This window comes from Triticum aestivum, chromosome 3D (genome assembly GCF_018294505.1).
Source record: "Triticum aestivum cultivar Chinese Spring chromosome 3D, IWGSC CS RefSeq v2.1, whole genome shotgun sequence".
In the NCBI taxonomy this organism is placed as follows: Eukaryota; Viridiplantae; Streptophyta; class Magnoliopsida; order Poales; family Poaceae; genus Triticum; species Triticum aestivum.
This window is the reverse complement of record NC_057802.1, coordinates 480986662-480998249: the sequence shown is the minus strand read 5'-3', so window position 1 is coordinate 480998249 and position 11588 is coordinate 480986662.

Genomic DNA, 11588 nt, shown 5'->3' with positions numbered 1-11588 from the left:
GACCTCCTCCAGCCTCCACGGGCTCCTGTTCATCCAGCCTCCACCGCGCGCTACTCCACCGGCTACTGTTCAACCACCCCTCCACGGGCACCCCTCCACCGTCTACTGTTCATCCAGCCCTCCACACCACGGGGTCCTGTTCAACCACCCCTCCACGGGCACCCCTCCACCGTCTACTGTTCATCCAGCCCTCCACCACACCACGGGGTCCTGTTCATTGAGAGGCAACGCCACCGCTCACTGTTCATCCACCACACCCCCCAACGCTCACTTTTCATCTAATCGATCGGCTTCAGTTAGCAGCAGTAGTGAAGGAATCGCTCGATCGGGTTCAGTTAACAGCCATTGATCGATCGCTCGGGTTCAGTAACGCGTAGCCTGCAGTGCAATCGCTCGGGTTCAGTTAGAGCCCAACGCCTCGCTTGGGTTCAGTTAGAGCCAACGCCTCGCACACACGCGCGTACGTGTATGAGAGAAACGCGCATCGCTCGGCCCCCGACCTCCTACCGTAACCGGGAACTCCCTGAAATTTTCCTCCCCCTCGCTTCTACCACGGTTTTTTCCGTCATGGACGGCCCAAAGAATGTCCTGCAGCTGCGTCTCCGGCCCGCCCAGGACGAAAAGCCCATTTTCTGTCATGATTTTTTGTCATAGAAGTAGGAGCCCACCACATCTATGATGATACCGGGTTTTGTCACAATTTTCGTCATAGAAGTGTCATATGTATGACAGAAAAAAATCTCGTTCGGCCCAAACGAGACTTATGCTGGAAACACACAAATAGTTTAAAAGTGCCATAGGCTTAAAAACCAAAAGAATTATGCAGAAACTCCACGTCCAAACTAAATCAAGTCGATTGGTGCCAATCCGAAAATTGGTCTAAAAAAATTTGTGCTTCTGTCATGCTTTTACATGACACATCCGATCTCAAGACTGCAAGTGGGTCAAGATCAGACCCAGGCTATCCGGCTATTGACCACATACTCGAGTCGAGGAAGGAGTGATAGAAAAAGACTTTGCAACGAACAAGAAGAAAACACACTTATTATAAAATGGCTCAGGCGGTTGATGGGTGGGATGGGTGGCGGACGGAGGACGCCGGGGTTTCGCGGCTGGTGGAGAGGTAGTTTTGGCGCCCATGGAGTACGAATGGGGAATCGGACGGGTGGGGGAACCATGTTTCGGTCTAGGACGCGCTTGTTTTTGGCTTTTTTTAACAGAAGATGGGACGCGCTTGTTTGAAATTTGGGGAAAGTACAAACTTTGCCCCCCTCTTAAATTTCGGACCTACTGCGGGTTGGGGGTAGGATGGTAATCCCAGGTGTCCCAAATAGTGGGCGGGAGCGATTTCGGCCGCGCGCATGTGCTTAGGCGGCCATTGTGTATGAATGTTTTTGGATGCGGTTGCGTGGCGTCTAGATGAAGCTACAAACCTACCCTGGTTTAGACCTTTGGACGTCGGGCCGGTAGGTTTCACGGGTCGGAGTTATTAGAAAAGTAATTTCCTTGTACTACCAAACATTGGTCTCACGCGGTTTCGGGTGAGTAGAGGCTCTTTTGGCGCTTCGTTCAAAATTTTGAAACACAAGCATTCACGTTTAGAGTACTCTTGAACTATGAGGATTGACCTAAATAGACAACGTTATATTTGACCTTGTATGTTTGAAAACCTCATTAAATTATCCGCTTCTTTTTGAAATTTTGACACTTGAAAATCCTATAACTATGATTATTTTGGAATGGAGGAGCTAAATTTGAATCTATTTTGTATACGACTACATATGCTATTATGTACAAAATCAGAGCAAAGATTGGTGCCCCCATAATTTAGGTATGGTTTACAAATGCCATGATATCAAATTCAAATAATTGAATGGACTTCATGTTGAATTCGATTTTTTTAAACCACCTTAAGTTGAATTCAAATGTATGCTAGTTCATAGGTAGCTATTTATAATGTCCATTGTGTAACTTTCGTATGTATAATGTGCTTTACACACACAACATAAACTATACTCACGTTTATATTCGATTGCTAAAGCGATGTATTGTCTGGAGTTCAAAATACTAACTATGTGTATCAATTGTGTCGAATAATAACATAGACATGCTCAAATTCGATAGAATCGAGATGTCTGATGGATCAATGACCGCTCCTTACGCGAATTGCAAATATCATGATCCCATCCTAATATTTGGATACAATTTATATCTTTAATCAATATGTAGAGCAGTCTTTTACGTGTAGTTTCACTCTCCATCGGTGGTCTCTCACACATGCTCACACACTCTCTCCCGAGGTGTCTTTCTCGCACACATGCTCTAGATATAACCCTCCCTCCCTCTCGTAACTATTTACAACTGTTTTCACTAACCTTTATCACAAGCACTCTTCCTCTCGCAAACATACACACGCACAATCCTCATCGACCCTTTCTATATAAATGGACATGCCTACGTGTCTCATGTACGCACATTATCTTTACGCCCGTCTCTCACGCATTGTCTCACACCTCTCTTCCTAATCGACGAGTACGATTCTAGTAGAGCATTCTGTAGGATGCCCCTTAAAGTTAGGTTGGATGAATAGTAATATCAGAGATAAAGGGGTTACCTTAGTCCGAGAACCTAGGGTTACAAATCCTAGCCGTCTTTGTCAGTGGACACAGAGTCCTTCACAATTCTACTATCTTTGTCTTGTACGACTAGTCATCCATGGGTCTTCCTAAATGCGTCACAGGCCGACCAATGTGGCGCAGGACGGAACCGAACGAAGGGCCTCACCTCGACCCACCGGACCTCACGCGGTGACACACCCTCTGCCCCCACGTCTCATTATCTTCTCACACCCACACATACCAACACAAACACCACACACACAGAAAATTTCTCCTGGTGCCTCTATTCCCTCCCCCCTTGCATATACACACTCAAGGGAATGGAATGTCTTGTCGTGACGTCATATTCGTCTCTCTCTCTAGACCACTCTCATTTCTCGTGCTATCTCTCCCACGCCCCCCCGTCGGCCCCTCTATCCATGCCTCTCTCGAATACGTAATACACACACATACCTCTGTAGGCCCCGCCAAATGCATCAATTACACATTCACACATGTTACATCACGTACCCCATTGATCTAAAAAGCCCTCTCTTCACGTTTATTTCGCATACAACATTCCTTTTGAATAAAGTGTGGCCAAAAAATTATTTTAGAGTTTCTACATATATACAACATTACAAAGTTATATGGAGGAGTACGAATGCTAATTTGCATTGCATGGTGCCCACAATGATATTTATTCCGCACTGTGAATTTGTATATTTTTATACTATATACAAAGTTAGTCATAATAAAGAGAAACGAAGAGCATCTCTCTCTCCATCGCATACCCCCCCCCTATATGCCCCTTTCACGTATGCACACAAAACTATCTCCAGGTCCTCTAAAAGTAAGCCCCCAGAAAATTCACGCATGTTTCATCTTTCTCTCGCGATATATGCAATGACAATCATTGTATTTGAAGCGAAAGCACGATACGTACATTGGACTTCAGAATCCACTCATTACGGTCACCATTTACGTTTAGTGGTTATTATACAATCACGGGCTCACCATAAAACTCTGTATTTGCTCATGACATGACTAGTTGACCAGTTAAACGCTCCACGTGGCACCTCTAGTGTTGCATCACATTATCTCACTACCATCGTGCCCACCTGTCGACTTGTATCTACTCTACATCTACACTCTTATAAAATACATAAAATACACTCTTATAAAAAACAGAGTTGGTGATGATGGTGTGCCTGCCATCCTGCAATATAGGCCGTCCGATTTATATATGACGGATAGGAAAGAAACTATGGCAATTTTGCAAAAAGGTACCCACACACCTCTCCACATTTGCAAATAAGGCCTTCCCTCGTTCATCCTTTTCTCTCACAAGATAAACAAGTCATACAAATGCATCTTGATGTTACGTGCAACGCACGGGCATCTTGCTAGTAAGAATGAAAACAAACGACAAAAAAATATTTGGACGGTGGTTCGAAGTCATGATCGCGGGCACAGCGGACAAGGTTGCCTTGTATTGGTATGCTGAGCCGTCTGTTTTAACACACAAGAGCTGGTGTGGTGATTATACACAGACGCACGCATGCACACGAACTGCATCCACGCAACACTCACACAAACACATGCACCCACGCACGCACGCAACACTCACACGTACACACGCAGCCACGCACGCACGCAACACTCACACGCACGCACGCAACACTCACACGCACACATGCACGCATGCATGCACACACCAGTACACCACACGACCAACACACACTCTCACGCTCAAGTGCTTAACCCACACGTGCATGCGCACACATCAGGCCCTGACAGACACATACACAACCAGGTGATTCCCGCGCACGGGTTGGAGCTTTGCCGCGCCTGCGTAAATTTGTGTTTATCTGACCTTTTGCCTATGCGAACTAACAGGTGGGACCCACAAGGAACATGGTCAATTTAACTAGTCAACATGGCGCCACGCAGACTATTTGGCCGGTCAACAGAGTGTAATCCGATGCTGAACTGTGAGCAAGTGACCGTATAATCGCCGCAAAACGTATATAGTGACCGTAATCAGCTTATTCTGAAGTTCGGTGACTGTATTACGCTTTTCCCTCTGTAGGCCCTCCAAAACTACATCTCTACACATTCTCGCATGTTACATCTAACAACTATGCAATACAGCACTACTACTACACTCTAACACAATAAATCATATGTGTTTTTAGTTTTACTAGATATCATATTGTTACTTATAATTATTCAGTTTGTATACATTAAAATTGCCTTTGAAATGTATGGCCAGTATCATCTACCGCGCGGGAAAAATCCCGCCCTTTCCTGTTTAATCGGGTTTGTATCGATGGATCGTGCGAAACAGCAAAACTATAGTACTATACAGTACTACAAGTGACAGTTCACTGGGCCGTCGTGTCGTCTACTCCTCCGTCGTAAGAGTGGAGCCCTCGCTTTCATAAATCTTCTAGTCCCTTTCGCCGACATGTGGGACATCAAGCTACCGGGTCCACGTGCCATACCGGAATACAGTGCAGAGCAGCCGGGGTGAAGCACCCCAGTCATGGCGCCGGCGTAGTAATGAGCAATGAGGCGTCAAATCACAAAGCTGCACCTTTCCCGCAGTTAAGTTGGAGGGACGAAGCAACCATCACATCATTTCACTCATTTCTGAATCCGCTTCTCCCTCATCTTCTTCAACTTAACCACGTGTTGCTTCTGCCGTTGTTCTGCCTCATGTGGGACGCGGATCGGCTTGGTAAAGCACTGACACGTGGGACCGCATGTTAGCAAACCGCCAGGACAACGTCCTCCGAAAATAAGAAGCCTAATCCTAGATTTACAAAGGGCTACGTAGCTGCTACGTATACTTTCCATCTAATCTATATATGCCCCCCTGATTTCCAGGTGGGGTGGGCCTAATCCTCTCCTTTAATCCAATCAAATAGTCCCACATCACATCGGTTTGTAACTTTACGTAAACCATTACGTGGATGTAGCATTGCTCAAATAAGAAACATCCCCCGCCATCCGCGCGGCAAAATCACCTCCTTTTTACTAATCTTGATTCTATAATTTTTTAGATCAATATAATTGAGATTTGTATAGATAGCACACAGGAGCAAAACCAAGTGGTACGGTTAAGGGCATCCACAATGTGTAGCCAAATGTGAAAATAGCTTTTGGCATCGTGGGAACCATTGTGGACGGTGTTGCCAAAGCCAAGAAGATGGAACCGAAGCTCCCTGATTGATTGATTGATTGAAGGAATAGAAAAATGCAATGTCTCTCCTCTTTCTCCCATGCTTGGACGCATGTAGTACAGTATAGAGCACAGATTCTACTCCGCTGTCCCTTCTATCACAAATCACAAAGCAGTGAGGCGTCAAATCACAAAAGCACGAACGAAGCAACCATCATTTCACTCTTCGCTGACTCCGCTTCTCCATCGTCTTCTTCGAGAAACCATCTCACTGCACTAGTACTCCTAGTAGTACTAGTAAAGGACTTCCTAGATGCAAATAAGGCGGTTGTCTCGGCTTCTAGGCGGCACTTGCGAACGACTTACCGTGGTCTCCCTCAATGGTGTTCTCTGTCGAACGCACTTCGCCAAACCACCCAAAAAAAGATATCGTCGACATCACCGCAATGGGGAAGGAAGTCAAATATAGTTACTACCTCCATTTTTTTGTACACAAGGCCGGTATATCAAAATTAAAATTTGCAAAGGGCCACTAACATTAATCGAGGCAAAATTGATGGGGTTAGCAACCAAGGACATTAATATCCCCTGCACGCATGCGGAAGTGAGAAGGTTGGTTTGCATGGCGCTGCATTAATCAAGCGATGAGGAGTGAGATGGTTAGCTCTTTGGTCTTTGGAGAAAAAATACGCATTAATTGACACGTGAAACGAGGATTTGTATTGATTAAATCCCTGAAGGAAAACCCCGCCTTTCTTTTTTAACACTAGTACTCCTAGTACGTACGTACTTATCCTGTTTGGGTCTAGGCCTTGCATTGCCAAACTTCGCCACACATTTTTGCCAAGCTTGCCTAAAGTTTTCAAAATGAGAAGGAGGTACACTTGCGCACGGCTGTCGCGGTCGTACCGCACCCTCACACGGTCTCTCCTGCACGCCGCGGTCGCACCGCACCCTCACACAGTCGCTCCTGCACGTCGCAAACCCAACCAAGGGAATGCACCCTCACTGACACGTGATGTCGCATGTGAACAAACCAAACTCAGCCATCCTATCGCTGACACATAATTTTCGTTCATAGAGTATGTTTATCCAACCGCATGTTGGGGAGTATCCGTACGCCCCGTGCGGTGGTCTGTTGGAGAAGAAGAAGAGGTGAGGAAGAAGGAAAGAAGGGTTAGGAGACGTAGGATATTCATCCAACCGCCTGAAATGGTAGACTGACCCAAGTCAGGCGACTTGCATAACAAATATATGTTTTTACATAGCAAAATATCCATAAAAACAACAACATAAAGAAAAACTATCACTGCTCGCGAAAAGAGACGGCCTCGTCGTCTTTGGCTGCCGGCGCGAACCAGCCGTCGCTGCCAACGTGTGTCTCGGCACCGTGGTTGTCCTCGGCCTCCAGCTACTCGTTGAAGCGGAGCGTGCGGGTGCTCTGCACGGACGAGAGCACAGCCCGGTTCAAGTAGAGGACGTCCGGTTCCGCCTGCAGGAGGGCCTCGATGGTAGCGGAATCCGCGCGCTCCACGTCGAGTCGAGCCTCCGCCGCCCGGTTCAAGTCCAGGACGTCCGGTTCCACCTGTAGGAGGGCGTCGATGAGAGCGGCATCCGCGCGCTCTGCGTTGAGTCGAGCCTCTGCTGCCCGGTTCAAGTCCAGGACGTCCGGTTCCGCCTGCAGGAGGGCCTCGATGGCAGCGGCATCCGCGCGCTCTGCCTCAAGTTGAGCCTCCGCCGCCCGGTTCACATCCACAACATCCGGTCCCGCCTGCAAGAGAGCCTCGATGGCAGCGGCATGCGCGCACTCCGCGTCGAGTTGAGCCTCTACCTCCAGTCCTCCTTTAGTATCGCCATGTTGAACCGCTGGTCCGCCTGCACCATGGGGGACTCGCACGCCGGCACGAAGTCGACGTCCATCGTCTCATACCCATCGAGGGCCTTCTGCGCCGCGACCTCCGCCATGAACATTGCATCGGCTTCCTCCTCCTCGTAGCTTGGCTCCAGAGAACTCGGGGATTGGCCCGCCGGAAAGCGAGCTTGGGAACGGAGGTATGTGGCGCCGACCACCGCCGCGATTTCTGCGCGGCGCTCCGGCGTCAGCATCTTGTAGTAAGTGATCTTGCGGCGCACCATGTCTTTCCGGCGAACTAGGGGACGCTTGATGCGGGCTAGGGGATCGAAAGGTGGGGGAATGGGCTGGAGATTTGGTGTGGTTTTAGGGCAGTAGCTGGCGTAGGCCGACCAGTGAAGGTTCTGGTGTGAATAGTGGTTCCGGTGACGACCCGTCAATCGGTTTTGACTGTACATCGCTCTTGTCGCGTTCGCGTTGCAGCCCGGCACGCTGGACCCTCCACGTCGCTCACCGAATGGAACACGCTTCGTCTTGCGTTTTCGTTCGCTTGTGGGACCGCAGTTGAGAGAAAGCCGACGTCCCTCCCCCTCCCCCGCCCGCGTCATTTATTATACCACCACTCCCTCCATTTTATGCGGAGTAAATAAAAACAGAGGGAGTATACTACTGATGAGGATCCCCTGACGTGGTCGAACCCATTGAGTAACTGACATGCGGGGCCTAGCAAGCATGGGGTCCGCCAGTAAGTGACCGAAAGGGAGGGTAAGGCAGGGATACCTATGTCAGAGGATCCACTTCCACTATACTACTTTGACCAAATGTTAGAGTAATAATATATGAAATGCAACTTACACAAATGTTAGAGTAATAATATATGACATGCAACTTACACAAAGCATACAGGGTCTAATGCATTTTTCGAGGCTAAATTTGACCAAATGTTAGAGTAATAATATATGACATGCAACTTACACAAAGCATACGGTCAAATTCATATGTGAAAGGAGTTTCCAATGATATAATTTTCACATTATACATCTCATGTACTATTAATCTTGTCAATAGTCAGATTGGAAACCATCTCGAGTACAAATCTAGGAGTACGTACGAATCTAACAATATTGATTGGGCATTGTTGAATGTTGATACCTTTTTGATCAAAGTAGAGATACTTTGACTACACATAAAACTTATATGTAAACTAGAAAGGATAGGGGGAGTATATGTACGTTCAAAAACGAAACGAACATTGAATACCCTTTATATATGATTTGCGGATGCTATGATCACCGGTTCAAAATTTTGAATCCGCCTTAGGTATCACGTGCCCCCACTCGTTCCCTCTTGATTTCATCTCGGGGTCCGGAGATCTATTGAAAGAGGACTAGGGTGGGTACATGTGAATGATACTCAGCGGAATGTTCAAATGAGGCATGCGGGAGGATGGACTCGACTGGAGGGCGACATGATCGATGGAGAAGAGGGTTGGAGAGGAATGAGAAATAAGCAAACGCCACATGATTATACATGAACAGCTCAAATAAACAATAAGTTGTCTCGCTTGGCCTACATAGTGAAAGGCCTAATGCGCAACGCGGAGCACTGACGCTCGAATATGGCCGGGAAAACAGGGAAACCGACATGTGGGGCACACCCGTCGGGACGATGTAGCGCAGACTAGTCCAATGGAGGAGCTGGCCCACGACCTCCTCGCCACCGACAACCGTTCATGTGGGTCGTTGGGGCCAACAACGGGGCGTGGCTCCAGCACCGCCTCTGGACACGGCGACCGCGATGAGCGACACGCTCATATCGTCGCTAGACACGGTCGGTTTCAGTGTCCCGAGGGTGGCGTTAGTGCTGTGGCACGACCAACGGTATGTTTGGTTTGTGCCCAAGGTTTCCCCATCAAAGCATTGGGTAGCCAAAATTTTGGTTGAGGTATTGGTTGCCCATGATTTGGCCGATATTGGCAACAAAAATGAACTAGAGTTGGCTAGAGTTCATTGGCATGCCAAAGAAATGGAAACCATCCAAACAAGGACCAATCTTTGGGTCATGACCAAAATTTTGGTTGAGGTATTGGTTGCCCATGATTTGGCCGACATTGGCAAGAAAAATGAACTAGAGTTGGCTAGAGTTCATTGGCATGCCAAAAAAATGGCAACCATCCAAACAAAGACCAATCTTTGGGCCATGACCAAAATTTTGGTAAGGTGCACTTTGGCCACAATCCAAACACACCCCAACACCCGGCTCGTCGAGGATGCACGGGGCGCCGCGACGCGTCTGCGGAGTGGTGTAGCACGGCCAACTGCATCCTCTGGACCTGAGACCATGCCGGGTCGTCTTGCTTTTTCAATGACATGCAGGGATCGCATGTGAGCAAAGGGCATCTCCAACGTTGCCACGACCGCAGCTGACTACCCTGGCACACCAAAACCCTCGTCCCTCGCGCCATCGCGCGTTGCGTTCCCAGCCGGCACCAGCTGCCCGCATTCATGCCGTCCGTTCGTATGTCGTCGTTAAGAGGCTCGGTGCCCGAGGAACCAACTCCGGTGACTTAATGACGCACCCGGACGCTTGGCCTCACCGGAATGCGCTACTTAAAGCGGCAACGCCCAGCTAACCTCCACACCATAGCGCATCGTCCTCCTACCTGGCACCACATCCGCCATGACCGCAAGTGTGAACGTTCTACGGGAGAGCTTGTCTTCGGGGATGAAGCTCGAGGTCGCCGCCCTCGCTCAAGTCGCCTCTCGCGACGCAATAGCGGCGTAGCAAGACGCGGACACGACCGCACAAGCAGTGGCCACGCTGACGGCCGACGACGGGAGCACCGTCAGCCACGCGTCCTACTTGCCGCCGTCCAACGTCCGGCACCGCCGAGGTCGGGGACTCCTCCGAGGATGAGTAGGGCATGGGAGGCGGCAGGGCATGGTGTGCCAACTGGCCGGTCCGTATCCCGTGTTCTACTCTTCGTCGCCGGAGACCGCACCTTCACTTCACGGGTCTTGAACCCCGCCCCCGTACATAGAGATCGCAGATGGAGGACGTCGGTCGCCGCCGTAGAATAGGTTTAGGGTCGGGTTTCTTTTATTTTTCTGTCCTATAAAAGTTCAAAATGTAATGAAAATCTGCCGTGTTTGCATTAATCTCGGCCGGTGTATATGAACTTTCACAATAATATACATATTGTAGGAGTACTAGCAAGATGCCCGTGCGTTGCACGGAAGATCAAGATCTTGAGGGAGAAAAGGATGAACGAGGGAAAGCCTTATCTGCAAATGTGGAGAGGAGTGCGGGTAAATTGTCATAGTTTCCTTCCTATCCGTTAGATATAGATCGGACGACCTATACCGCAGGATGACAGGCACACCATCATCACCAACTCTGCTTTTTATTGAACCGAGGCAAATCTAACATGCGAAGTAAAATAAACACATAGGGTCTATACATACACAAATTATCTTAGGCACTCCAATAGTACGTCCACTACACATTCACGCATTTCACATCTTTTTACATCTACGGGAACCTACGAAAGGGTTAACGTAAATTGCCTCTCTCTCTCCTCCCCTGATTTTCATAGTGGTGGGCCCCTCCCTCCCCCCCAATCTACAATCAACAGCTCACACGTTTCACATTACGTTAATTACGTAACTGGGATTACGTAGGTGTAGCATTACTCTTCCTAAAAAACCCAACTAAGCCAACCTCCCAGCATATCGCGCGGGAAAAGACCCGGCCGCGCCATTTTAGTCGGGATTACCGGATTACTAGTAGTAGTATCGATGGATCGCGCGAAGCAACAAATTTTTTTTTGAGGGGGCGAAGCACCTAGTTTAAAAGGAAAAAGGCGGTACACTTGCAGCACTCCTGTCGCGGTCGCATTGCACCCCACACACGTTCGGTCCTGCACACGGCTCACGCAAACGGAACGCGCTTC